This window comes from Octopus bimaculoides, chromosome 3 (assembly GCF_046866305.1).
Source record: "Octopus bimaculoides isolate indiv1 chromosome 3, ASM4686630v1, whole genome shotgun sequence".
Classification (NCBI taxonomy): domain Eukaryota; kingdom Metazoa; phylum Mollusca; class Cephalopoda; order Octopoda; family Octopodidae; genus Octopus; species Octopus bimaculoides.
Window position 1 is genome coordinate 59719480 of NC_142930.1, and position 26028 is coordinate 59745507.

Below are 26028 nucleotides of genomic sequence, written 5' to 3' on the forward strand. Positions count from 1 at the left end.
GAGCGTGGCCGTTTTCGTGCGGGTGACACGTAAAAGCACCCACTACACTCTCTGAGTGGTTGGCGTTAGGAAGGGCATCCAGCTGTAGAAACTCTGCCAAATCAGACTGGAGCCTGGTGTTGCCATCCGGTTTCACCAGTCCTCAGTCAAATCGTCCAACCCATGCTAGCATGGAAAGCGGACGTTAAACGATGATGATGAAAGGCAGGGTCCAAAATTAATTATTTTTCAGTCTTGTATGTTTTTGAGTATTTCTAGGCAATAAAATTTATGGGATTCTATCTGTATTATATCTATTCTAAAAATAATTATAACACCCTGGATGTATAACAGATATTATAACACCCAAGATATATAACAGATATTATGCACGTTTGTAACCTTGAAAATAATTGATGCGTTGAGAGAATTAAAGAAAGAAAGAAATATATGAGAGCTATATATGGATTTCAGTTGTGATAAAGTATTAAATTTTCCCATGGTAGCACCAATCATGTATTTTGACATTCAAGATTCTCACTAAAATACATTTAGTTGCTGCAACCATAAAAACATCAAACACTAATTGTGGCATTGGTGTATAAATGTAGATTATTCAGCAATCACACCATAAAATTTTATTATCCACAAAAAAGGTACTAAATAGTAAACAATGCACTAGTTTATTTAAATGTATGTATCTAAATATATTAATTTACTTATTCAAAAAAAATTTATTGTTATTAAGTGTTTGAATAATGTCAGAGAATTCAATTTGAACTTATAAAGCAGGTAATTTTGACATTTTTATCTTCAAGCTGATGGCTTTCCTGATATTGTTCAGACCTTGATGTAGTGTATTGCAATCAAATTTTCTCAGCATACGTGTTAGGAAATTCTTATTACTAATTTCACTAGAACCATGATTGACAAGTTACTATGTTGCTAGCTTATGCCTTTAATGTTTGAATAAGTTTATCCAGCAGAGGGCCCATAACCACTGCAACCTAATCAAACCATGTATATCTCTAGAGATGGCTTGGTGAGATTGATATATTTAGTATTGAGTTTGTACTTATGCAGTTTTAGGAGGAAACAGAAAAAGAGATGTTATGTCTTTTATAGTTTCCAGTACCACTCTAACTATGGTTACTAATGATATATGCCTCTTTTAAATAGATTCAAAGATTTCTCTGGAGCTTTCTTCATTTCAGCTAAAGTATTGAACAAAATTTCTATACAATGTTAGAATGTTACAGCAGATGTTATGGAAATAGTAAGTCCTCAAGTTTTGGACGAAGTGGGTCCTGTTAGAAATAGTTAGAGAGTAGAGGGCCATAACAGCAACTGAAAGAACAAAGAATGGGAGCTATTAGATGTAAAACATAAAGTGCCTTATCTCCACACAGTGTAATGGGTTTCAACAGGAAGCACATAGATAGGACTTATAAGAAGGCAAAAATATAAGATCATTCTAATGTCAGCAATGATTTAAATCTTTGGTGATATAAAAACTTTGCTTTCGTCAAAGCTTCAAAGAACATGATAAATTTGTGATGTAAAAGTTAAGTCTTTGGTGTATTTTGTGATGTAACAATTGATGGCTACAAAACAGGCAAGAGACTAAAATGGGTAGAAGAGCTGACTGTTTATGATGGTTTCCATCATCTTTAGAATACTAGGAGTGATAAGTTGTTGTACTAAAGTTACTATTCTCAGGGAAGTTAAAATGTTTGGAAGTATACTGCATAAAATTAGTGACAGGGCCACTATTTGGATTGTTTATGTTATTTCAGAATTTTTCATAATAATAGTTATTTGATTATAATAGTGAGAAACGTAGACTCAGAGAGGAGAATTTGTAAATGAATATTTCATAAGAAGCATTTTCTTGTTTGGAGCAAAATGAATGCTAATTGTCACATTCAACCAAATAGTCTCAACTAAATATTAGCTAAAATTATTATTTACAACGACATTGGGATTGAGAAGAGACAAATGGGAGAAGTGTAATTAGTAAAGATTTGTGAAAATGTTTTTCACATTTCTCAGAAAGCAGGATTTTATTCAGGTGGGCAAGAAGAGATTGAAAACTTCCTGAGAGTATTCTTAGGGACGGTTTACTTGTAGATGATTTTTACATCTGTGCTCACTCACAGTTACATAGTGAAAGTGATGCTGCCACTTTGTTTTAGAACAAGGTAAAAAATGACATAATGGAAGGAATTGTAATTTTCTTTAATTAAACATATAAGGATATTTGGGGTTGATGGTAATGGTTAGTTGTTCCCTATAAAAATTGCTGGCCTTTTGCTTAATTAAGAACCCATTATTATTAAGGTCTACTTTGCCACACCCAGCTGGTTTTGGTGTGGTTGAGCATAAGGAAATTTTGGGGATCCCTCAAATTCCTCTTGATTACTGCATAAACTGTTTGCTGTATAACTTAATGCACTATATAATCTTAAGGAATGGATAGGATCTTTAAATTTAGAGCATGGTAGCTTTAATATTTTTATTAATTGGGTGTAAATGTTCTTTGTTAAATGCTAATCCCAACAATGCTAAATGTTTCTGTCACTACCCTAGGGACATTAATTCATCTGTCATGTTTGCAAATGGATGTCTGTCTGTTTGAGTTTTTTTATTCATCAGCTTTGTCAGCACACTATTTCAATTATGTGTGAATATGTTGTTTCTTGCGATTTATGGTTTCCATCACAGCAATCACAAAGACTTAATGTACTCTTTAATAAATCGTGTATATTTCTTATTTTCTTTTGGTTTATATTTTCAAATTTTCTTAAAGGTTCTGTTTTCTATTACAGACTGTGTATTGACAGTTTCACAATAAAAATTATGCAAACACAATATCCTGCTATATATAAATACATACATATAAGCACGCATACACATGCATATACATACACATGCACACATGCATGTGCACACATACACTACCCACATATGCACACACATATATGAGAAACATGGCAAAGTATATAACAAAGTAAAGAGAATACTGAAAATCCAGGATATATTTGAAGTAACTCCCAGAATAAAATTCATGCAGTTAACAAATTGATTGGATTATATGCTCTTCCTTCAGATGCATTAAAGCATATTATAGTCTTGTTTTATAAATATTCTTACTTAATGTTTTTGTTATGTAGACTTATCTGTCTAAAAATAGCAGCCAGAATGGTTTTTCTTAAATTATTTTCCAATGATGATGTGACTTTTTTCTTCAGCTCTAGAAGTGATTAAACTAATCTGATTGCTTTATTGACTGAATACTGGTTACTGAAGGAGGACTGAAAGATGAGGATAAATTTTCAAATCTTCCTTGCAAATCTGATTTGATAGAGAAAAATCAATCTCAGCATGAGTTTTAATCAATCTCTAAAGGTTTCTCTTAATGTAAGTTTCGCTGGAAGAGAAGATTTTAGTTAAGTTGACTTACTATTTTATTTAATTATCTGAACAAAAAAAAAAAGATTAAAATTATTACCCAATGCAGGAGACATGAAGATAGAAGTGATTAATTACAGTTAATGAATGACAAAAATACAAAGAAAACTTGCCAGTGATACAGAACTTTATAAGTAAACTGTATCTACTGAAACAGTATAAGAAAACCATTTGTTTATCAATATAATTAATGTGATCCAAGAATGACATCTTAAAACCTCCTAACTAATGATTTTCTCATATGCATGACATCTTAGGCAAAGGGAAATGGAACGTCACGATGATTATAAATTTCTCTAAGGCATTGGAATTGTAAATAGGAAAAGATGCCAAATTACTATCTTACTCCCAATATAACATGTTCTGAAAGAGAGAATTTCTATGCAAAGCTAGCTTTAACTGAAATTATACTTTTATTATTGAATTTGGCATAAACCTCATAAAATAGTTCTTCATTATTGTGAATACAACACATCCATCTCAAATTATCTTGAAATTAGCTTTGACAACCAATTGTCATTACATTGTCATACTTGTTTACACTTTTTTATAATTATGGCTATATGTCAGTTTTATGCATTTCAAAACAGATTTTTTTGATGTAGCTGCACTGATTAATTATGAAAATTAATATTTTAGTTTTAATTCATCTGGTTTTTGGACCTTTCTCTTCATCCAGTGAATTTTTTAAATGTTACTGTGTTTAGTTTGCATCTTCATTCAATTTTAACCCATTTTAACCTCATGTGAAAAGGTTTTACAAATAACTGTCACTAAACATATGATTTTTTTTCGTTGCCATAAATGTTGCCTGCCTTGAGAAAACCAATTTACTCTTCGTTAACCCTCCATTCATGGGTACTTTTAAAATACATATAAAATAAAGTATATTGGTATTTATTGTGATCATCATTGGAGAAACCCTCATTTTTAACAATGAATAATTCTGGTACGCTTTTACTTGTTTCAGTCATTTGACTGCGGCCATGCTGGAGCACCGCCTTTAGTTGAGCAAATCGACCCCAAGACTTATTCTTTGTAAGCCTAGTACTTATTCTATTGGTCTCTTTTTGCCGAACTGCTAAGTTACGGGACGCAAACACACAAGCATCAGTTGTCAAGCGATGGTGGGGGGACAAACACAGACACACAAACACACACATATATATATGTGTGTGTATATATATATACATATATATATATATATATATATATATATATATATATATATATATACAACGGGATTCTTTCAGTTTCCGTCTACCAAATCCACTCACAAGGCTTTGGTCAGCCCGAGGCTATAGTAGAAGACACTTGCCCAAGGTGCCATGCAGGGGGACTGAACCCGGAACCATGTGGTTGGTAAGCAAGCTACTTACTACACAGTCACTCCTACACCTAAAAAGTACTAAATAACACAAAATATGTTCCATCTTTAATTAGTGCTTCTATATCTTAGATGACCGAGCTATCTTAGTTATCACAATATTTAATCAAATTAAGGAAAATGTTATTCCTCTTATAAGCAGATTCACCATCACAAATCCCCCTATAATCTGTGATCCATGGCATGACCAAGTCTCATTGCATAACAAATATTGGTTACTTCAGTACAATACTGGATCTACTTCACAACTGGAATACACTTATGTTTGAATGCACTTCCATATAATATCCTATTTCCAAATGCATCTATAGTGTGATCTCCCTAAATTTTCGATATTACCAATATTATAATATAAATTAAAACATCATATAATCAGATACTTTAAAATACTGTTTAAGTACAAAGCACATTATATATTTTTCATAAAATATTTTCTCCCAAAGGGAACACAAATCAAAGTATATAATAATGTTTTCTGAAATGTTTCATAAAAGAGTAACTAGTATTAATAAATTAAGCTTCTAAACTATACTTGAAAGTACTGTCACAAAATATTACTAAATATGACACTAAATATTACTTACCTCAGTTCTTTCAGATTTAATATGCAAAATGATTTGTTCAGTCAAACTAAAAATGGAAATGTCTCATCTCTATTCATTGTTTTATAAGAAAAATGAGGTATTTTATGAGATCTGAAGTCACCTATCTCCATTTTGTTTGATGTATTAAACAGTCTAAGAGAAAAATCTTATATTTAATTATTTTACAAACTGACAAAATGCATTTAGTGAGATGATTCATACAAATGAGATACATGATATATATATATATTTATATATATATATATATATATATATATATATATATATATATATATATATATATATATGATGTAACATATGATGTATGTATGTGTGCATGCATACATGTAACTGAAACACTGTCAACCCTTTCTTTCAACACTTATCACACCCTTCCTTAGTAATTCAGATCTCCCACAACTTCTTACCAGCCACACCTCTGATGCAACGAAATTAAAAGTAACTCATACCTCATATTGCATCGTACAACAACTCTCTTTCTAAAGCAGGAAAATATGAAGTGCAAGAAAGAGAGAAATAGAGAGAGTTGGTTTTTGGCAAATGACAGTATCATCTGGTCTGCTTGCTGTATTGTCATCTAATAATACTTTTCCCTATGTAAGTTAACACCAGTATAGGTTGGCTGGTATCAGTATCCAACAAGAAGTGCTCCTACTCTGATGCTTGACCTGCCAGAAATAGTAACCAAATTCCCCTCAAATCACTCCCTATCATTTTCAATAAAAAATATACTGGAGATTATAGTTTTTGGAATAAAAGTTGGATTGTCATTCTTGTAATCTTTTTTGTCATAGGTCTTTTTGATCGGGGTTAATTTTAGGTTAAACAACAACAAAGATCACTTTTTGTTAACAAGGACAAATTTTTGTGAGGTCGCTTGACCTGTTTGATATAGCAGCCTAATTTCTCTTAAATCACACTTGACTATCTTAAATTATAAAGTGCTGCGTTGGATAATGTGGTTCTTTCTCTCTATATATATATAAAAAGATAATATATATACATATGTAAGTATATATATGTATATATGGTTGAAATTTACAGAAAAAAAAGAAAGACGAAGACAGGTGTATAAACAACAAACAGGTGTATTAGTTTAACACTTGAGAAGGTGAGAAAATGTTTTATGTTTCAAGCCAACATTCTTCAAATGAAAGGAACACGAGGAAATAAACAGTGAAAGAATAAAAAATCTGTTGGAGCTACATAAATGTATATGCATATATATACACACACACAAACACACACACACATGCAGGAAGTAAATAGACACCTTTAATTTTCAAAATCTTCTATTTAATATGCAAAGCAAACAATTGAAATGTAATCGATAGGCAGGACTACATACATTAGTATTTAGTTGACATTCCCTTTGCAGTTATTAATTCAGAAACTTTTTGGCATTGAACTGATGAGTTTTGTGATTGTTTCTTGTGGAATTTCTGCCCACATTTCATACAACAATTCATCTTTAGATTTAGGTTTCTGTCGAGTTTTTCATATAGCTCTATCTAGTATGCTCCAAAGATTTTCAATTGGGTTCCTGTCAGGAGGTTGGCTTGGCCAAGGAAGCTTTTTGATCCCATTTTCAGTCAGCCATTGCTGATTCCTTTTCACTGCGTGGCATGGAGCCCCATCTTTCATGAATAAAAACTCATTATTGGTTATGTTGTAGTTTGAATACATTGGAAGTAGTCCTTGCTTAAGTATTTCGATGTATTTTTCATAGTTTATGGTTCCAACGCATTCGATCAGCTCAGAACGACCATTGCTGGTGACAGCTCCCCATACCATTACAGAGATACCTCTATGTTTCACAGTTGGTTGGAGTTGTTTCAAATCAAATTCTTGATTGGAAAGCCTCCAAACACAAACACGTCCTCTGTCTGAAAATAAGGCAAATCTAGATTCATCTGAGAAAATAACTCTATCCCAAAACGAACTGGATTTGTCTGGCATCTCCTTAGCCCATTTCTTTCTTTTCATGATATTAATTGGTAAAAGGAGAGGTCTTCTTCTAGCTGCTCGTCCATAATATCCAAGCTTATGCAGATATATAACACATGTTCTTGGACTAACTTCTACCTGTTATGCAATGTCAGAAGCCTTTGAACGGGGTTTGTTTTCCACCATTCTCTTCAAACAGTGAAGCTACCTTTCTGAGGGCCCAGGTCAGCCAGGACGAGAATCTGTTGATTCATTTCCTTGGCTTTTAAATTGTACTATAGTTCCATTAGCAGTAAGCAAGAGGAATTTGAAGACTTTCAGCAATTTTCGTTGGCTAAGACCAACCTCAGATTGCCTAACAATACAACCTCTTTGAAAATCTGACAGTTCTGCTGAATTTTTTGTGTGTGGCACGGTTACTCTTTGCAAATGTTTAATATAATGGCACCTGGAATGAAAAAAAAAATGATTACATTGTAAATTCTACACTGCTGAAAACATATTAAGACGCTTATATCAGAAATTTTGAAAATTAAAGGTATCTATTTACTTCTTGCATGTCTGTGTATATATATATATATATATATATATATATATATATATATATATATGAATGACCATCGGATTCCAGCTAGAAAGTTACCCTCTAGGCAAGATTGTTTATAAAAGACCAGCAGTTACCCATGCACACCAGCCTCTCCTCCTCATTCCACTGAGGTTATCCAAAGGAAAAGGTAAAGGTTGAATCACCTTGGCTCCAGTGCTACAGCTGAGGGAAATGGAGCAGCATGAAATAAAGTGTCTTGCTCAAGAATACAACACACATGACTGAGCCTAATGCTCTAACCACTGATCTATGCAACTTATAAAAAAGTTAGAATGACAAATTTATAATCAGTAATGGTTGAAGTTAATACAAAAGGGGCATATACATTTGCAATTGGGAGAAATACTGTTTCGATTATATTGCCTTATAACTATTTAATATACATATATTTATATAGGAAAATAAAAAATAATGATAAGGCAGAATGCTAAACTGAAAGCATATTTTAATATAGATATGTTCTGAGTGGTTGGCGTTAGGAAGGGCATCCAGCTGTAGAAACTCTGCCAAATTTAGGTTGGAGCCTGGTGTTGCCATCCGGTTTCACCAGTCCTCAGTCAAATCGTCCAACCCATGCTAGCATGGAAAGCGGACGTTAAACGATGATGATGATGATGATAAGGAGGATTAAAAAGGATTTCTAACCGGCTTTCATTGCATGGCAAATTTTCAAGAAGAGGGAGAATGAAAATGTTTTTTTACAAAAAAATAAAAAATAATATATTAAAAAATAATATATAAAAGAAATAAATATACCAATACATTATATTGTCTTTGAGCTTTTAAAGTTCACTGGTAATCCATGTAGATAATAGTTGGAAAAATTAGGATGCATGGAATTGAGAGTTGTGCTTTGTTTAAAAAAAGGGGTCTGAAAGTTTGTGTTAAGCAGGAAGTGTGGTGTCAGAACAGGAAGTGTGTGTAAGGGAAGACATAAGCAGGAAGTGTAGTGTCAAAACAGGAAGTGTGTGTAAGGGAAGACAGAATTATCTTCCCTTACACACACTTCCTGTTCTGACACCACACTTCCTGCTTAACACAAACTTTCAGACCCCTTTTTTTAAACAAAACACAACTCTCAATTCCATGCATCCTAATATTTCTAACAATTATACACATGGATTACCAGTGAACTTTAAAAGCTCAAAGACAATATAATGTATTGGTATATTTATTTTTTTATGTATTATTTTTTTATATATTATTTTTTTTATTTATTTGTAAAAAACATTTTCATTCTCCCTCTTCTTGAAAATTTGCCATGCAATGAAAGCCGGTTAGAAATCATTTTTAATGCTCCTTATACATATCTATATTAAAATATGCTTTCAGTTTAGCATTCTGCCTTATTATTATTTTTTATTTTCCTATTATTTCTCCATGTCCGGTTAACACAACCCCACCATTTACTGACTTATATATATATATATATATATATATATATATATATACATTATATTAACCACTTGAAAACCACCTGGAGGTGATATTACTATGTAATAAGTGAACTCTATTTGCATAAATTTGTATGTGTCCACTACTAAATGAATAATGATGGCTAGTTATTATTTTCACTTGAATTGAAACATTTTCATTTATAATTATTGATATAAATTATTTTTTTCCTGATGAAATGTCTTTTAGCATGCTAATTGTTCATATTAAGGTTTTTTGGGGTTTGAGGCTCCATTTTTAATTGTTTGTTTTGTAGTGAGCAGATACCTTTGTCTGCAATAAAGATATATTCCCATGTGTAAATAAATAGATGAATAATGCTTGTATTCGACTTTTACAATATCGAGACCTATGATTTGTGGATAGCACTAGTAGAATAAACTGTATAGTAAATACAATTAGTATTACTTCATAGATAAAGCTCTATGAATTTGAAATATAAACTGTCAAAAGAAAGTGTGCATAATAATTTTATATGAAGAACTTTTGAAGACTATAAACAAATAAATGTCCTTTGTTGATCGTCAAAGACACAGGATTTTAGGATTAAGAGTTGACAAGCAGTAACTTGAAATTAGGGTGTGAGTGCTGATATATAAGGCTGAAAGATCAGAAAAAGAATAATAAATATTTACTGGGGTATAGTGTAGTGATTCAAAACCCTTTAGCTCATGTGAACATAAAAAAATTACCAACATATCCTGAATGATTATGATTTCTCTAGAAATATTATGGCCAGTTTTAATTTAGATTAAGAAATTCTTCATTCTTTTTGCATGTATTCAATTTAAAATTATTCATGTTAAAAACCTTAGATTTGTATGTGAACTGGAAATTGCAAGTTAAAAATATTTGTTCTTCCATGTGAGCACTTAAGCAAGTTTGTCTTATTTGGACACAAGCTTTGGGTTGCTGATGAGGTTAACTGTCATAAATAACATAGTGAAAAAGAATTTTCACTACTAATGAAAAAGAATTACAAGTTATATGCCCTTATATAAAATTATATTTAAAAAACAAGAAGAAATAAAATAATTTTTTGTTGCATGTAAGTTGTTTAATTTTTTGTCGAAACATTGCATGTCACTAATTGCAATTTTAAAATTTTGCATGCATTTCTTATAGAAAAGTAAAGAAACTGGAAAAAATGATTAAAAAAAATATGAAGAAAACCAGTATTCCAGAAGGAAAAATTTAGAACGACAAGTCTATAATCAGTGATGGTTGAAGTTAATACAAAGAGGTGTATATATTTGCAATTGGGGGAAATGCTGTTTCCATTATACTATCTTATTACTAAGCATAAATGTTTCTATTTATTCATGTCTTTCAGTGTTTTCTCAATTTATCCATCGATCTAAACTGATACCATGGTTAAATATCTTTCTATGTTATAATTATGTGCATGCTATTTTCTGGAATTACTTTAAATCTTTCATTGTCTTCATATTTGAATTGAACCCTACGATTCATAATGTTCATATGTAGCTTCAAATCCAGATACATTAAGCAAATAAGAGATAAATCTTCTCACTAGTTAAGATGTCAGTTTTCTACAAGTAACATTCACAAACTTATTACCTATTCATGGAATTTGTATTTCCTTTACACTTTTCTTTTCTTTCCACTTTTAACACTAAGAAACTACATATCAATTATATTCAGAATGAATCAATTAAATATGAGGGGGTGGTTTTTATTTTAAATCATGAAGAGACTATTTTTATATATAAATATATTATGACATTTTTCAGAACTGGAAAATTGTCTAAGTTCTGTTATTTATTTTCATTGTAAATTCTTTGTATAACTATTCAATTTACACTTTTGATATCTTTATGTGTACAATAAACAAAAAATTAGTCGATTATCAGCTTTTGTTTTGCTGTGTAGATGGAATCTGCCTCACTTTTAGTAGAAATACTTGTTTGGAATTACATATACATATAAAATGTTTAACATTTCTATTTGTTGTTCTTTGTTGTCTCCTTCCTTCTTTTCTTGATTGATGTGGGTCAGCTATAAATGTTGAGCATTGGTTTAAGCAAGCAATAGTTTGAATTGTCCTTCAAAGAGCAATTGTATTACATTCAAAATATATAATTCTCTATAAACATGATATTAATAATATTAAATATAGTTTTAGTCTATTTCATTATTTTTTGTTTCTTATACAGTAGTTCTTTTCTGTTTTGACAGCAGATGTCAGTCGTTTTCAGAGGTACCTTACACAATTTATATTTCATAAAGATAAATAGACATCTTATTTGTATTGCTATTCAAAATAACATCTCTCTCGTTTTTGTTTGTTTGTTGTTTTCATTCTTTCAGTGGTATTGTCAGATTTTCCTGGCATACTCTGTTTCTATTTGATGCTTTCTTTTTGTTGCAATCCAATATTTTTATTATTGTTATGCATATTTTATGGAATCACAGACTTGCAAAAAATATTCAGGGCATACAGGTTTGCTGTGTTAGATAGTTCTAGCATTACCATATTTGTTAATTTCTGTTGTTAGATTATAACGTTCTCCAATACTTTCATTTTCCATTGCTGTTGGTTACTTAATTATTTTTATATAAGAAGCAATTTTCTTCACGTAGCTCACTAAAGAACTGGAATACTTCTTGTCTGCCATTGTTGAACTGCATTATAGGGGATTTCAGTTTCATGAAAAATATTAGTGTCTTATGGTTCTGAAATAGAAGGATTTCGGGTTTTTGAATAATTATGATAGTTACTAATAGTAATGTTTAAATGAATGGCAGATTGATTTTATTCACTGTAATTTTGTTTTATTTTTATTATTTGTATTTTTGTCCATATGCCCATCAGATAGTTTGCATCCATCCCTGAATACTTGTTCTTTGATATAATATAAAATCTACTTAATGCGCTTCTATAAAAATTCATGAAAATATTAATCTGGCTCAGAAAAATTTGTCAAATATTTAATTTGTTATGGCTGCAGCTGGCCTGTGCAACATATTCAGTGTGACTGCATTGCAGACATTACATTTGTTATGTGAAATAACTAGTTAACTAATAATTTAGCTAAATACTTATAAAAATAAACACCTTTACAAAACTGCCAATTTAGAATTGAAAATCATACTTTCAGTATAATTTAAAGTACATATTAACAAAGTAATGTTTATGATTTCATTTGGCTTTCATTTTTATCCACTTAATAATTATGATACATTCTTAATTAATCTTGTTCTTTCAAAAATTTTTTTTATAATGCTAGATTGTGGTTGTCTGTTATTTCTTATATTTCCTTTACATAATCAATTTTTGTATTCATTAGTCTTAAAAACAATTATGTCGCTTTTTCTATCCATGAAATGCCTCTCCAAGGATACAATTCATTGGCTGCTTTTAGCTGAATCACTAACTTATGAGCACAAAGCCAAAAATGTAAGTCAAACAGGAAGAATCGAATACAAACATGAAGATGCACACATATGCATAAACATAGACACTCATACACATATCCATGTATGCACACCCACACTTACACACATGCACAAGTGCACACACACACACACATACTCATTATCCTCATCCTTTAACATCTGTTTCCCATGCTGGCATGGGTTTAACAGGAGCTGGCAAGGCCAGGAGATGCTCCAGGTTCCAGTGTCCATTTTGGCATGATTTCTACAACTGAACGCTCTTTCTAATGTCAACCACTTTACAGAGTGTACAAGGTGCTTTTTATATGGCATCGGCACCAGTGCTTTTTTATGTGGCACCAGCACCAGTGCTTTTTACATGGCACTAACATTGTCAGGGTCACCAAGTAACTTGTGAGAGAAAGACCCTCATCTGGGAGGGGTAAGTAATATTGAGAGTGTATGACTTTGTGTCAGTCGAGAAATATAAGGTATAGAGAAGGGACAGATATAGGTGTCTTGCTGTACCGTAGTTACATGGTTATCCCTGTTGGAAAACAAAGGAGAGTGAGTTACAGATTAAGATAAAGAGAGCAATAGTGAGAGGAGATGATGGTGAACATGTCTCAGGACATTCTTTAGAGGGAATTCGAGGTGGTGGAAGTAGGTGAGGTGAAACAGAGGTTTGGGCTGGGTGAATGGGTAATATGTGGTGATTGTAGCAAATAATGGAGAGAAATATAGGAGAGGCTCAGGGCTAGGTGGGGTGTGCAGTGAGGGCATTGAAGGTGATGGCAAGTGGAAAGCAGTACAGTGGGGGTGAAGAAGATGTGGAAAGGAGGTGATTGGTGGACACAAAGAAATTTCTGAAGTAAATCCAGTGGCATATACCTCCATACAGCTTTTGACATCAGGTAGTTGAATACTGTGAATGGGCTTTTAACAGGATACTACAAGATCTATAACTGAATATAAAATTATTACACACACATATATATATATATATATATATATATACATATACATACATATATACACTCACATATATATATACATATGTACACATACACATGAATCTGCTCACACACATGCATGTATCCACACCTTTGTACACACACATGCACATGCACACACACATGCGTGCTCACACACACACACACACACACATTATTTATATATTTATATCTCTTTAGTCTGGCACATGATATTTCTGATATTTGATTACACATAATCCTAAGTTAAATTAAGTTATATAAAAATCATTTCATATTTTTTTTATCATTCCTCATTTAACATATTTTTCACTTCTGGAATTCCCAATGTTATCATAATTTTGAAAAGTCCTTTCATATTAATTTTAGTACCACATGTTAATGAAAACTTGGTTAAAATTTTCGATTATAAACTCTAAATTAAATTAGATGCTTTAAAAATATGAATCTAAGATAGAAAAATGTGCACAGAGCAGCCTAAGGTTAACAAGGGAGCTTATCAACTGTAGTGATTTAATGTACATTTTATTACCTTGGGTTCATGGAGGTTCAAGGAGGCCTTGTAAAGAGTTAGAGGTACTGGCTTCCCTCTTGACTGAACCTATTAGTAATTCAATATCTAAAGGTTGCACATTCTTTTTAAGTCCAACAATCCCTCCACACTACTTAATTCCAGACCCAAAATTTTTAGCATATGCAAGCACTTGTACAAGCTTCTTTTGTCAAACTGGAGGATACCACCTGCCCCAGACTGAGTGCCTGTCTCACAGACTTTAGCCTTCTTTCTGTAGCATTCTTCACTGGCTACATTATGCTTTCTACAGTCAAAGAAGATGAAGATCTTGGTTTTCTTACTTTTACTTTCTCTTCTTATTCCACTTTTTGCATCAACCTTCTTGGCCTTTTTCCTTCTCACGAGCAGGCTGTTCCATTGATCAGACCATCTGGAACCCTCGTCGTCATAACCGACAGAGTGCTAGTAATATATATATATATATATATATATATATATATATATATATATATATATATATATATATATAGGGTTGGGGTTCTTAATGGCATGTTATCTGTCACAAATGTTGTGTGTTTAATGTAATTTATGTGTTTATATTATTTATATTTGCACATGTTGCTGGTGGCATACTGTTTACAGTAAAATGTTTATATCTTATACTATTTATCATGTATTTGCTAATGAAGGCACAAGTATAGCTGCATGGATAAGAAGTTCATTTTGCAGAGCCACATAGTTTGGGGTTCAAACTTCATGTAGCAATTTGAGCAAGTGTGCCAGTCAAATCCTTGTGATTGGATTTGGCAGACAGAAACAGAAAGAAGCTAATTGTGTGTGTGTGTGTGTGTGTGTGTGTGTGTGTGTGTGTGTCACTGTCATATAACTGGTGTCATGTTCGGCTTTTGTGCTATACATGTTTAAAAGATTATGAAAAATATTGTCATGCTTGGAAATAAGTGAGAAATGGGAACAGGAAGAGCATCCAGCCAAACAAAATCTGCCTTAATTAATTTCATTTAATCCATGCAAGCACAGAAAATTGGATGTTAAAACATTGAAAGCTAATTTCATTATTTATCTCCTTTGAGCTATATCTATTTTCATATGAGATGACAGAATTGTCAGCACTTTGGACAAGGTGCTTGGCAGCATTTCATCCAGCTTACAAAGTGAGTTAAAATTCTGCTGAGGCTGACTTCATCTTTCATCTGTTTTGGAATTGATAAAATAAGTATCAGCTGAGCACTCCCACAAATTTCAGGCCTTGTGCTTAAAGTAGAAAAAAATCATTATAATTATATCAATAAGAAAAATATTTTATTTTATTTTATTTGAATTGATAAACTATTTATATTTGTTTTTGAGATATATGCAAGTAAATGTATGTATTTTAGAAACTATAGTATTATTATTGTAATTTTTGAATGGTCATGATGCATTTCTTTGAGAATTTTTATAAGATAGCCAGAGTTTTATTTTCTGTGCACCATCAATCAATCATATATTAACCAAACTTATTCAGCCAAAATAACTAATAATTACAATTATGATTAAAACAGATATCAACGTTATAGCCCTTATTTGCTTGATGTTATTGGTAACACATGAAAATATTTAAACACTAAAACAATACCGATACATAGATCTTTTAGAAGTCATGTTACAGTTATCCAAGATCTTCAAGTATAACCCCAAATGGATAATTAATTAGTTATAAAAGATTTCCTAAGAAAATAAAAAGCAGCAATTAAAATGACCCCTAATTAAAACTAAGAGTTCTCTAATTCTGTTTTACTGAATATCTTAATCATCTTATTGCAGAATGAAAAATGTGATCTAAATCTCCTTTGCTAAATAAAGTAAAAGTAACTCAAGGTCATATAAGAAATGAGTAAATTTTAAATTAATATTTTTCTCAGGTTATACTATCTCATGCTAAAAAGATGTAGAAACTTGTTATATAACTTTGATAAGCAAGTTATATAACTATAGAATAGTTCAATTCAAATTTGTTCAGAAAGTTGAAATTAGTATTTCTGTGCCTATGAGTTGCAAGGTAATGTAAAGTTTAGTAATATTTGTTTAGATTTTTAGTTTCCTTATGAGTAGATAATATGAAGAATATTTGGAGTTTCCAAATACAAGCTGACAAGTACATAACAAACTGAATGACAAATGTATTGCAATTATTATTGACATACAGACAGCAAATGATTTTATGATGTAAAGATAAGGCAAAATACTGATTTGGCTTTCAAAGTATAATCCTTGTATTCTAAAGGTGATTGCTGACTACCATAGAAACTATGATGCTGAAATGCTTTTGTCAGAAATGATATGATTATTCACAAGTGCATAAAACTCCTGTAACAAAAGAAGACATGTACAAATGTCTGTATAGTTGCTAATCATGTGGAACTTTATATAACTGACATACATGAATTAAAGTAACTTGACTACACAAAACACTGTTACATTTGATTATGAAACAATTATTTACAATGAAGATCAAAAATTCTGGTTGTGTGTAACTGGATTAAGTTGTAGCAAAGTAAATAACTCCTTATCATAAATAGACAAGGTTGAGATATTTTCCTTGTACTAAGAACAGAAATATGTAAATGTAAATTTGAGATCTTAATATAACAAATATCTAGCTGATAAAATAAATGATGGAATCATAGCTCATACAAGTTACAATACTATTTAATTGTAACTGGTTTAATTTAATTGAAATGATGTCCTTAAGGTGATAGAAGTTAAGGAAAAAATTGTTTAAATATATGCCTTTAACCAGTTGAAAATTCTTTAGAAATGAAATATCTCACTTCCAGGTTGGAGTTGTGAGTTTAAATGTTTTAATATACTGACTTGGAAGCAAAGATTTACTGAGACATTGCCGAGTTTAAAACTAAAGTTTATAGAAAGAAGGAAATGCAAGTGAGTATTCCATGAAATAGCTGTATGCTGATCTATTGAGTTATGATAGAGTATTATAGCTTATCATTTTTTTAGCATGTATTTAATGAAGTGGTAGCATTCACTGAACATCTCTGATCTGGGACTTCAGTACTCTGGAAATTAATATGCCACTGCATAGTGCCAAACATCCCAATATTGCCTTCAAGATACAAGACCAGGTCCTGTAACAGCTTGGGTTTTGAGGGCCAACAGCTCTTCAATATCTTCCCCAAAATCCTGAGGGACCTACATTGGGTGGATGCATGTGTCTTCAAAACAAAATTGGTCTCCTCCTGTCAAGAATTCTGGATGAATCTACCTCACAGCTGGAAATGCAAATGAGGAGAACAACATCAAACTCCTTCATTCACCAAATACTGTATATCAGAGGAGGTTTCAAGGAATAAAGCCATAATAAAACTAAGGTGGTGCCCCAGCATAGCTGAAGCTCTCATGCTGCAAATAGTAAAATAATTACAGAAGAATAAAAGAACTCAGTATATTTATTAAGGTTCATATATGTATGAGGCTGTGCATAATCCACAGATATTTGTTTCAATTTTGTGTGGTTTGTACATAACAAGTACTTTCCACGTTTTGTTGAATGCAGTAATATAATCTGTAATGGTTCAGACATATTTAAACAGTATGGTTATCTTTTTATTTCTGTGCTCCTGAAGGAAATAGTTTTGATTGAAATCATTTTGTTTGAATTTAAGTACTAATATTAGTCTGGTTGAAATTACTACTGATTCATTAATGACAGTTTCAATGTTGTATGACAGATTAAGGAGGAACACATTTGTCTTTCTGAAAGTACAGTTTGCCTGGCTTGTTCTAGCCATTAAGTTTCATTTTTCAGATAGCTTGAGCAGCTGTAGTTGAGTTTTACGTTATTTCTGCGACAATATTTTTTCATACAAAGTGTAGCATGAGATATAATTGATGTGGGGTTTCTTTCGTTCATCTCATTATATTTTCAAAAAAATATTCTGTAGTTTGAAGTTTGATATTATGAAGTATAATCAATAAGGTGTTTACTATAATATATACATGCTCACATACACATAAACACACACACACACACACACACACACACACTATGACCTACGAAACTTTCAGCTAGTGTATATTGATCACTTTAGTGTTATACAGGAAAAAAAATATCACCCAGCTAACCATGTTGTTTACAGCACATATATTTTGTGAGAATGCGTGTAGTCAATTATCATTTTCGGTTCTTTGGTGGTATATATTTTTTGATTCCCAAAAATAAAAGTAAAATAATGGAGCAGAAAATATGAAGAGATGTCACTAAATATCTCTTAGTATTTTGTTTCTTGTCCAATCAATTCTGCCAGGCATCTCTCCCACTTCGTTCTGTTGCCTTCTGTCTCTTGTCTTGCTATATACATGCCTGCATGCATACATACATACATACATATAATGTATTTATTTACTGCTTTCATTTACAATCACAGTCAATCATATTGATCCCAGATCTTTATTTCAGTTACTGGTAATTAATTTATCGATTTCTATTTGTCAAACTGCAGGATACAAGATATAAAGAAACACATCATACACAACTCTGATATTTAGATTAGTTTAAACATAAAATAGTCACCAACATAGACACACACACATACACATAAAAGTTTGTATGGGTGTATGCATGTATATGTATGTATATATACATATTTAAAACAAGTTGCAAATGATTAAAGCAGTTCAGGTTTCTCTGCACTCTTTACTAATCATAAATTCAGAAGAATAATAGAGGTTATAGATATATTTCCATCTAAAACGATGCAGTGATTTTGTTCAAATGTAGATATAATGGTTACAAAAATAAAATTATTGCTTTTGAACATTCAAGGAGATCGACAAAAATTTGATTAGATTTTCTTCCTTTGACTGAACAGAATGATGCACATTACCAACACCATATCCACAAAGGAAATCTTGAGTGAAAACTATGATTCTCCCCACAGTTTCAGCTGTTTGTTAAATAAAGAAGGATAAGATGATATTGCCTCAGTCTTAAATAATAGAGCATAATCTAAAGAATGCTTGAAGTCTTATGCATTTTAATACTATATCTTGGACATTTTACACTAAAATAACATCTTTATAAGAATTTATTATGACAAACAGTGTAAAATACAAAAGCATACTATATCGGTTTGTTAATTTGTGTGTGTATATATATGTATATATGTAAGTGTGTGTATGTGCTAGAGAAAGGAGTGGTGGCACATAGCCTAGTAGTTAGGGTGTTGCACTCACAATTGTGGTTTCAATTCCTGGACCAGGTGTATGTTGTATTCTTCAGTAAAACAATTAATCTCTCATTGCTTTGAAAACACACCTTAAACACCTGACGTGTGGAACACCGTGCACCTGTTCAGATAATGTCAATTTGATGGAGAGAGTGAGCTAATGTAATGTACAGTACATAAATTTTATCATCAGAATCAGATCATTTGTGCAGGTTGTTCAGCAAGAAATTGCAGAACCAGCTCATCATCATCATCATCATCATCATCATCATCATCACCATGTGTGTGTGTGTGTGTGTATAAATGCAAATTAAAATACAGGAAATGAAGATGTAGCATTATATATATATAATTTTTTAACTGCAAAAATTCCAACTTTTCTCTCAAGGTACTTACACTCTGTCAAGTAAGCACACTGACATTACACATCCAGCAAAGCACACTGGCTTCATTCGTTGCAGGCTTACGCATGTCCTCAGCAGTCATGGCCCATATTTCACTGCCATGTAGCATGGCTGTTCATACACATGCGTCATACAGTCTACCTTTTACTCAGAGAGAGAGGCCCTTTGTCACCAGAAGAGGTAGGAGCTCTCTGAACTTTGCCCAAGTTATTCTTATTCTAGCAGCTTCACTTTCAGTGCACCCAGCCCTGCTAATGATGTGGTCACCTAGATAATGGAAGCTATTAACTACTTCTAGTTTTTCTCCCTGGAATGTGGCAGAAGTTGTTCTCTGCACATTTTCAGTGTTTATTAATCCTGAGCATCTGCCACATACAAAATCTATCTTTCCAGTTAGCCTTCCTTTGATATTGCTCCACCTCTTATGTGTCTATAGCTTACACTGGGTACATCTTATAGAGTTTCTACCTATGCCTTTTCTACAGATCAAGCAGGGCCATCTACCTGAAGGGATTTGTGGTTTGTCTGCCTTCCTACTTATTAGTACTTTGGTTTTAGCTAGGTTGACTCTAAGGCCCTTCAATTCTAATCCTTGCTTCCACACCTGAAACTTCTCCTCTAGTTCTGATAGTGACTCAGCTATCAGAACAATGTCATCAGCATAGAGGAGCTCCCAGGGGCATACTGTCTTGAATTCCTGTGTTATTGCCTGGAAGACTATGATAAATAGGAGATGGCTAAGGACTGAACCTTGGTGGACCCCTACTCGTTGCCAACCCTCACCTTACTGACAGCGTCTCTGTACATGGCTAGCACAGCTCTCACTAACCATTCATCTATCCCTAGTTTCCTCATTGACTACCAGATCGAGGGACCCTGTCAAAGGCTTTCTCCATGTCAACGAAAGCCAGGTACAGAGGTTTATCTTTGACTAGGTATTTCTCCTGAAGCTGTCTCACCAGAAATATAGCATCAGTAGTGCTTTTCCCTGGCACAAACCCAAACTGCATCTCATCTAAACTGACTCCCTCCCTAATTATTTGGGCTGTGACCCTCTCCGTAACCTTCATTACCTGATCCAACTTTATACCTCTGTAATTATTTGTATTTAAAGTGTCACCTTTACCTTTGTAGTAGTTGACTATGGTGCTGCTACACCAGTCATTGGGTATGATTCCTTCGTGTATCACCTGGTTAACTATATGGGTGACTAGGCTATAGCTGACACTGCCAGATATTTTGAGCATCTCTGCAGTGATTCCTGATGGGCTGGGGGTTTTCCCTGTCTTCATAATCTTGATTGCTTTATCTACCAAAGTACTGTCAACTCAGATAGCTGGTCCCTTTGTTGGGTCGACATTCGGCAGACTCTCTTTCTCCCATTCATTCTCTTTATTGAGCAACCTTTCATAGGGGCATATATATATATAGGTATTACTATATATATATATATATATATATATATATTTATATATATATATATATATATATATATATATATATATATATATATATATATATATATATATATATATATGTTTCACATATATATATATATAACTATATATATATATGTGAAATATATATATATATATATATATATATATATATATGTTTCACATATATATATATATAACTATATATATATATATATGTGAAACATATATATATATATATGTGCAACAAATATATATATATATATATATATAAATATATGTAATATATATACATATATATAAATATATGTAATATATATACATATATATATATATATATATATATATATAAATGTGCCAGAAGGGAGGCTAGGCGACAGGTTTATTTAGCCAGAGGGGAAGCAGATAAGGAAAGATTTGCCAATGTTCTGCGCCGTGAGGACCAAAGACTCGAGGTATTTCGGGTTGCAAGACAGTGTAGGAGAGAGAATAGTGATGTTGTAGGAGAGAAATGTGTTCGCATGGATGATGGTACGCTTGCATTAAATGAGGATGCAAAGAAAGAGGTCTGGAGATGCCACTACGATAGATTGCTTAATAAAGAGAATGAATGGGAGAAAGAGAGCCTGCCTTATGTCGACCCAATAGAGGGACCAGCTATCCGAGTTGATAGTACCAGGGTAGATAAAGCAATTAAGAGTATGAAGACCGGGAAAGCCCCCGGCCCATCAGGAATCACTGCAGAGATGCTCAAAATATCTGGCAGTGTTGGCTATAGCCTAGTCACCCGTATTACGAACCAGGTGATACACGAAGGAGTCATACCCTATGACTGGTGTAGCAGCATCATAGTCAACTGCTACAAAGGTAAAGGGGACGCTTTAGATACAAATAATTACAGAGGCATCAAGCTGTTAGATCAGGTTATGAAAGTTACAGAGAGGGTCATAGCCCAACTAATTAGGGAGCGAATCAATTTAGATGAGATGCAGTTTGGGTTCGTGCCAGGTAAAAGCACTACTGATGCCTTATTTCTAGTGAGACAGTTGCAAGAGAAATACCTAGCCAAGGATAAACCTCTGTACCTGGCTTTCGTTGACATGGAGAAAGCCTTTGACAGGGTCCCCCGATCCCTTATCTGGTGGTCAATGAGGAAACTTGGGATAGAAGAATGGCTAGTGAGAGCTGTGCGAGCCATGTACAGAGATGCGGCCAGTAAGGTGAGGGTTGGAAATGAGTACAGCAATGAATTCCGGGTAGAGGTAGGGGTCCACCAAGGTTCCGTCCTCAGCCCCCTATTATTTACCATAGTCCTCCAGGCAATCACAGAGGAGTTCAAGACAGGTTGCCCCTGGGAGCTCCTCTATGCTGATGACCTTGCCCTAATTGCGGAGTCACTATCAGAACTAGAGGAGAAGTTTCAGGTGTGGAAGCAAGGTCTAGAATTGAAGGGCCTTAGAGTCAACCTAGCTAAAACCAAAATCCTAATAAGTAGGAAGGTAGATAAAACACAAACCCCTTCAGGTAGATGGCCCTGCTCAGTATGTAGAAAAGGAGTAGGTAGTAACTCTATAAGATGTACCCGGTGCAAGCTATGGACACATAAGAGGTGCAGCAACATCAAAGGCAGGTTAACTAGCAAGTTAGTTTTTGTTTGTGGCAGATGTTCAGGTGCAATAAAGACTGCAAACAAACAGGAAACAACTTCTATCTCATTCCAGGGTGAAAAACTAGAGGTAGTCGATAGCTTCCGCTATCTGGGCGACCAAGTTAGTAGTGGGGGTGGGTGCGCTGAAAGTGTAGCTGCTAGAATAAGAATAGCCTGGGCAAAGTTTAGAGAGCTCTTACCCCTGCTGGCGACAAAGGGACTCTCACTCAGAGTAAAAGGCAGACTGTATGACGCATGCGTACGAACAACCATGCTACATGGCAGTGAAACATGGGCTGTAACTGCTGAGGACATACGTAAGCTCGCAAGGAATGAAGCCAGTATGCTCCGTTGGATGTGTAATGTCAATGTGAATACCCGTCAGAGTGTAAGTATCTTGAGAGAAAAGCTGAACATTAGAAGCATCAGTTGTGGCGTGCAAGAGAGACGATTGCGCTGGTATGGACATGTGGTGAGAATGGAGGAGGATAGCTGCGTGAAAAAGTGCCACACCCTAACAGTTGAGGGAACCCGTGGAAGAGGTAGGCCCAGGAAGACCTGGGCTGAGGTGGTGAGGCAAGACCTTCGTACATTGGGCCTCACCGAGGCGATGACTACGGACCGAGACCTTTGGAAATGGGCTGTGCGTGAGAAGACCCGGCAAGCCAAGTAAGATCGTTGCCAGTGCCCCTGGACTGGTTCTTGTGCGGGTGGCACATGAGATGCACCATTTTGAGCGTGGCCGTTGCCAGTACCGCCTGACTGGCTCCTGTAGGATTTTCGAGCGAGATCGTTGCCAGTGCCCCTGGACTGGCTTGTGCGGGTGGCACATAAAAGACACCATTTCGAGCGTGGCCGTTTTCGTGCGGGTGACACGTAAAAGCACCCACTACACTCTCTGAGTGGTTGGCGTTAGGAAGGGCATCCAGCTGTAGAAACTCTGCCAAATCAGACTGGAGCCTGGTGTTGCCATCCGGTTTCACCAGTCCTCAGTCAAATCGTCCAACCCATGCTAGCATGGAAAGCGGACGTTAAACGATGATGATGATGATGATGATATATATATGTAATATATATACAGTGGGGGGAAACAAATATTCGTCCATCTCAAAATTCTTTATTTATTTAATTTCTAATGAACATAAATGGGATATACCAATACTATATTTGCATACACATGCATAAACTAAGAATATGCAAAAGAAACTAGTAAATTATAGTAACTAATGAATTTATATACAATTATAAATATTTAGGAGTGAAAACAGTATTCGTACAGAACATAAATAACTGATAATTCTGATTTAATACTTCGTAGCGTAATCATTATTCAGTTCCACTTCAACCAATCTCTTCTTGTAGTTCTTAATCAATGACTCGCATGTTTCTTTAGGAATTTTTTCCCATTTTCTTGACAAATTTTCTTCAAATCTGGAATGCACGTTGGGGCTCTTGAATGAATTTTAATTTTCAAATAACGCCACAAATTTTCAATGGGGTTCAAGTCAGGTGACTGGCTTGGCCATTCTAATAATTTTATATTGTGATTGACAATACATTTTTTGGTAGACTTCGCCGTGTGCTTAGAGTCGTTATCCTGTTGTAAAACCCACCCTTCACAAAGCTGGAGCTTTTTTACAGAGTCCCTTGAATTATTGTTCAAAATATTTTGGTACATCTCTGCATTCATTCTACCATCTATTACATGTAAATTGCCAGTGCCATTTGCAGAGAAACATCCCCACACTATGATATTGCCACCTCCAAACTTTACAGTAGGAATTGTGTTTTTCAGCAAATAAGTGGTGCCATCTTTCCTCCAAACATGGCTATGCGAATTTCATCCAAACAATTCAATTTTTGACTCGTCTCTCCATAGAACCTTTTCCCAGAATGTATCAGATTTATCTTTATGTTCACAAACAAATTTTATAACGGGCATCTCTATGCCTTTTAGTCAACAGCGGAGTTTTTCTAGGAGAGCATGACTTCACTTCATTCCTATGAAGTTCATTACTGATTGTTCGTAGTGTAACATTGAAGCTGTTAACAAATCTTCTTTCTGGTGATCATTGCGTTTTTTCGATTCTTCGCTTCATTTTTCTTAAAGATCTAGGGGAAATCTTGTGTGGTGCACCGGATCTTATTCTGTTTTCAACAGTTCCCAATTTTTATATCTTTGAATAAATGAAGATATGGTAGAAAATGGAACACAACGGTCTCTGATATTTTCCTGTGACTTTTACCTGCTTTCCACTGTTCAATAATTAAGTTTTTCACTGAATTTGTGAGTTCTTTACTTTTTGCCATTATTACGACACTACTTTATGTTGTCACAGTGCTGAATGAAGAAGCTAGCGTTTTGACACTTAAAAATGACTACTGATAAGATTATTGGAACAAACGAGAAAGTTCTAGTAAAAAAAAATTATTTTAACAGTATTTTGTGGCATAGAAACTCATAAATTTCTTCTGTATGAATACTTTTCTCACCCCTAAATATTTATAACTGTATATAAATTCATTATTTACCATAATTTATTAGTTTCTTTTGCATATTCTTAGTTTATGCATGTGTATGCAAATACAGTATTGGTATATCCCATTTATGTTCATTAGAAATTAAATAAATAAATAATTTTGACATGTACAAATATTTATTTCCCCCCACTGTACATATATATATGTTTATAAAGATATGTAAGGTATATTTATATATATATAATATTTATATATAATATATATGTATGTGTATATATTTAAGCATATATATATATGTGTGTGTGTGTGTGTGTGTGTGTGTGTGTGTGTATATATATTTATATTAAGGGCATTTATGTATAGTAATGCCCTTAATATAAATAAATATATTTATAGGGAATAATTAATAAATGTTTCCCTTATGAGGTTTTTCACGCTAACTACTTGATAAATTCTT

At 33.3% G+C, this 26028-nt stretch overlaps 1 protein-coding gene and 1 long non-coding RNA gene across 3 annotated transcripts in view; one reads left to right on the top strand and one right to left on the bottom strand.

The window, feature by feature from the left end:
• The window catches only part of LOC106874729 (uncharacterized), a 1612306-nt gene that overhangs the window by 557961 nt on the left and 1028317 nt on the right, over window positions 1–26028 (top strand). The window lies entirely within an intron of this gene.
• The window catches only part of LOC149136549 (uncharacterized), a 42478-nt gene continuing 23166 nt past the window's right edge, over window positions 6717–26028 (bottom strand). The window contains exon 5 of the long non-coding RNA XR_016241060.1: window positions 6717–7837. This is a non-coding gene — a long non-coding RNA (uncharacterized LOC149136549). The remainder of the gene's footprint in view (window positions 7838–26028) is intronic.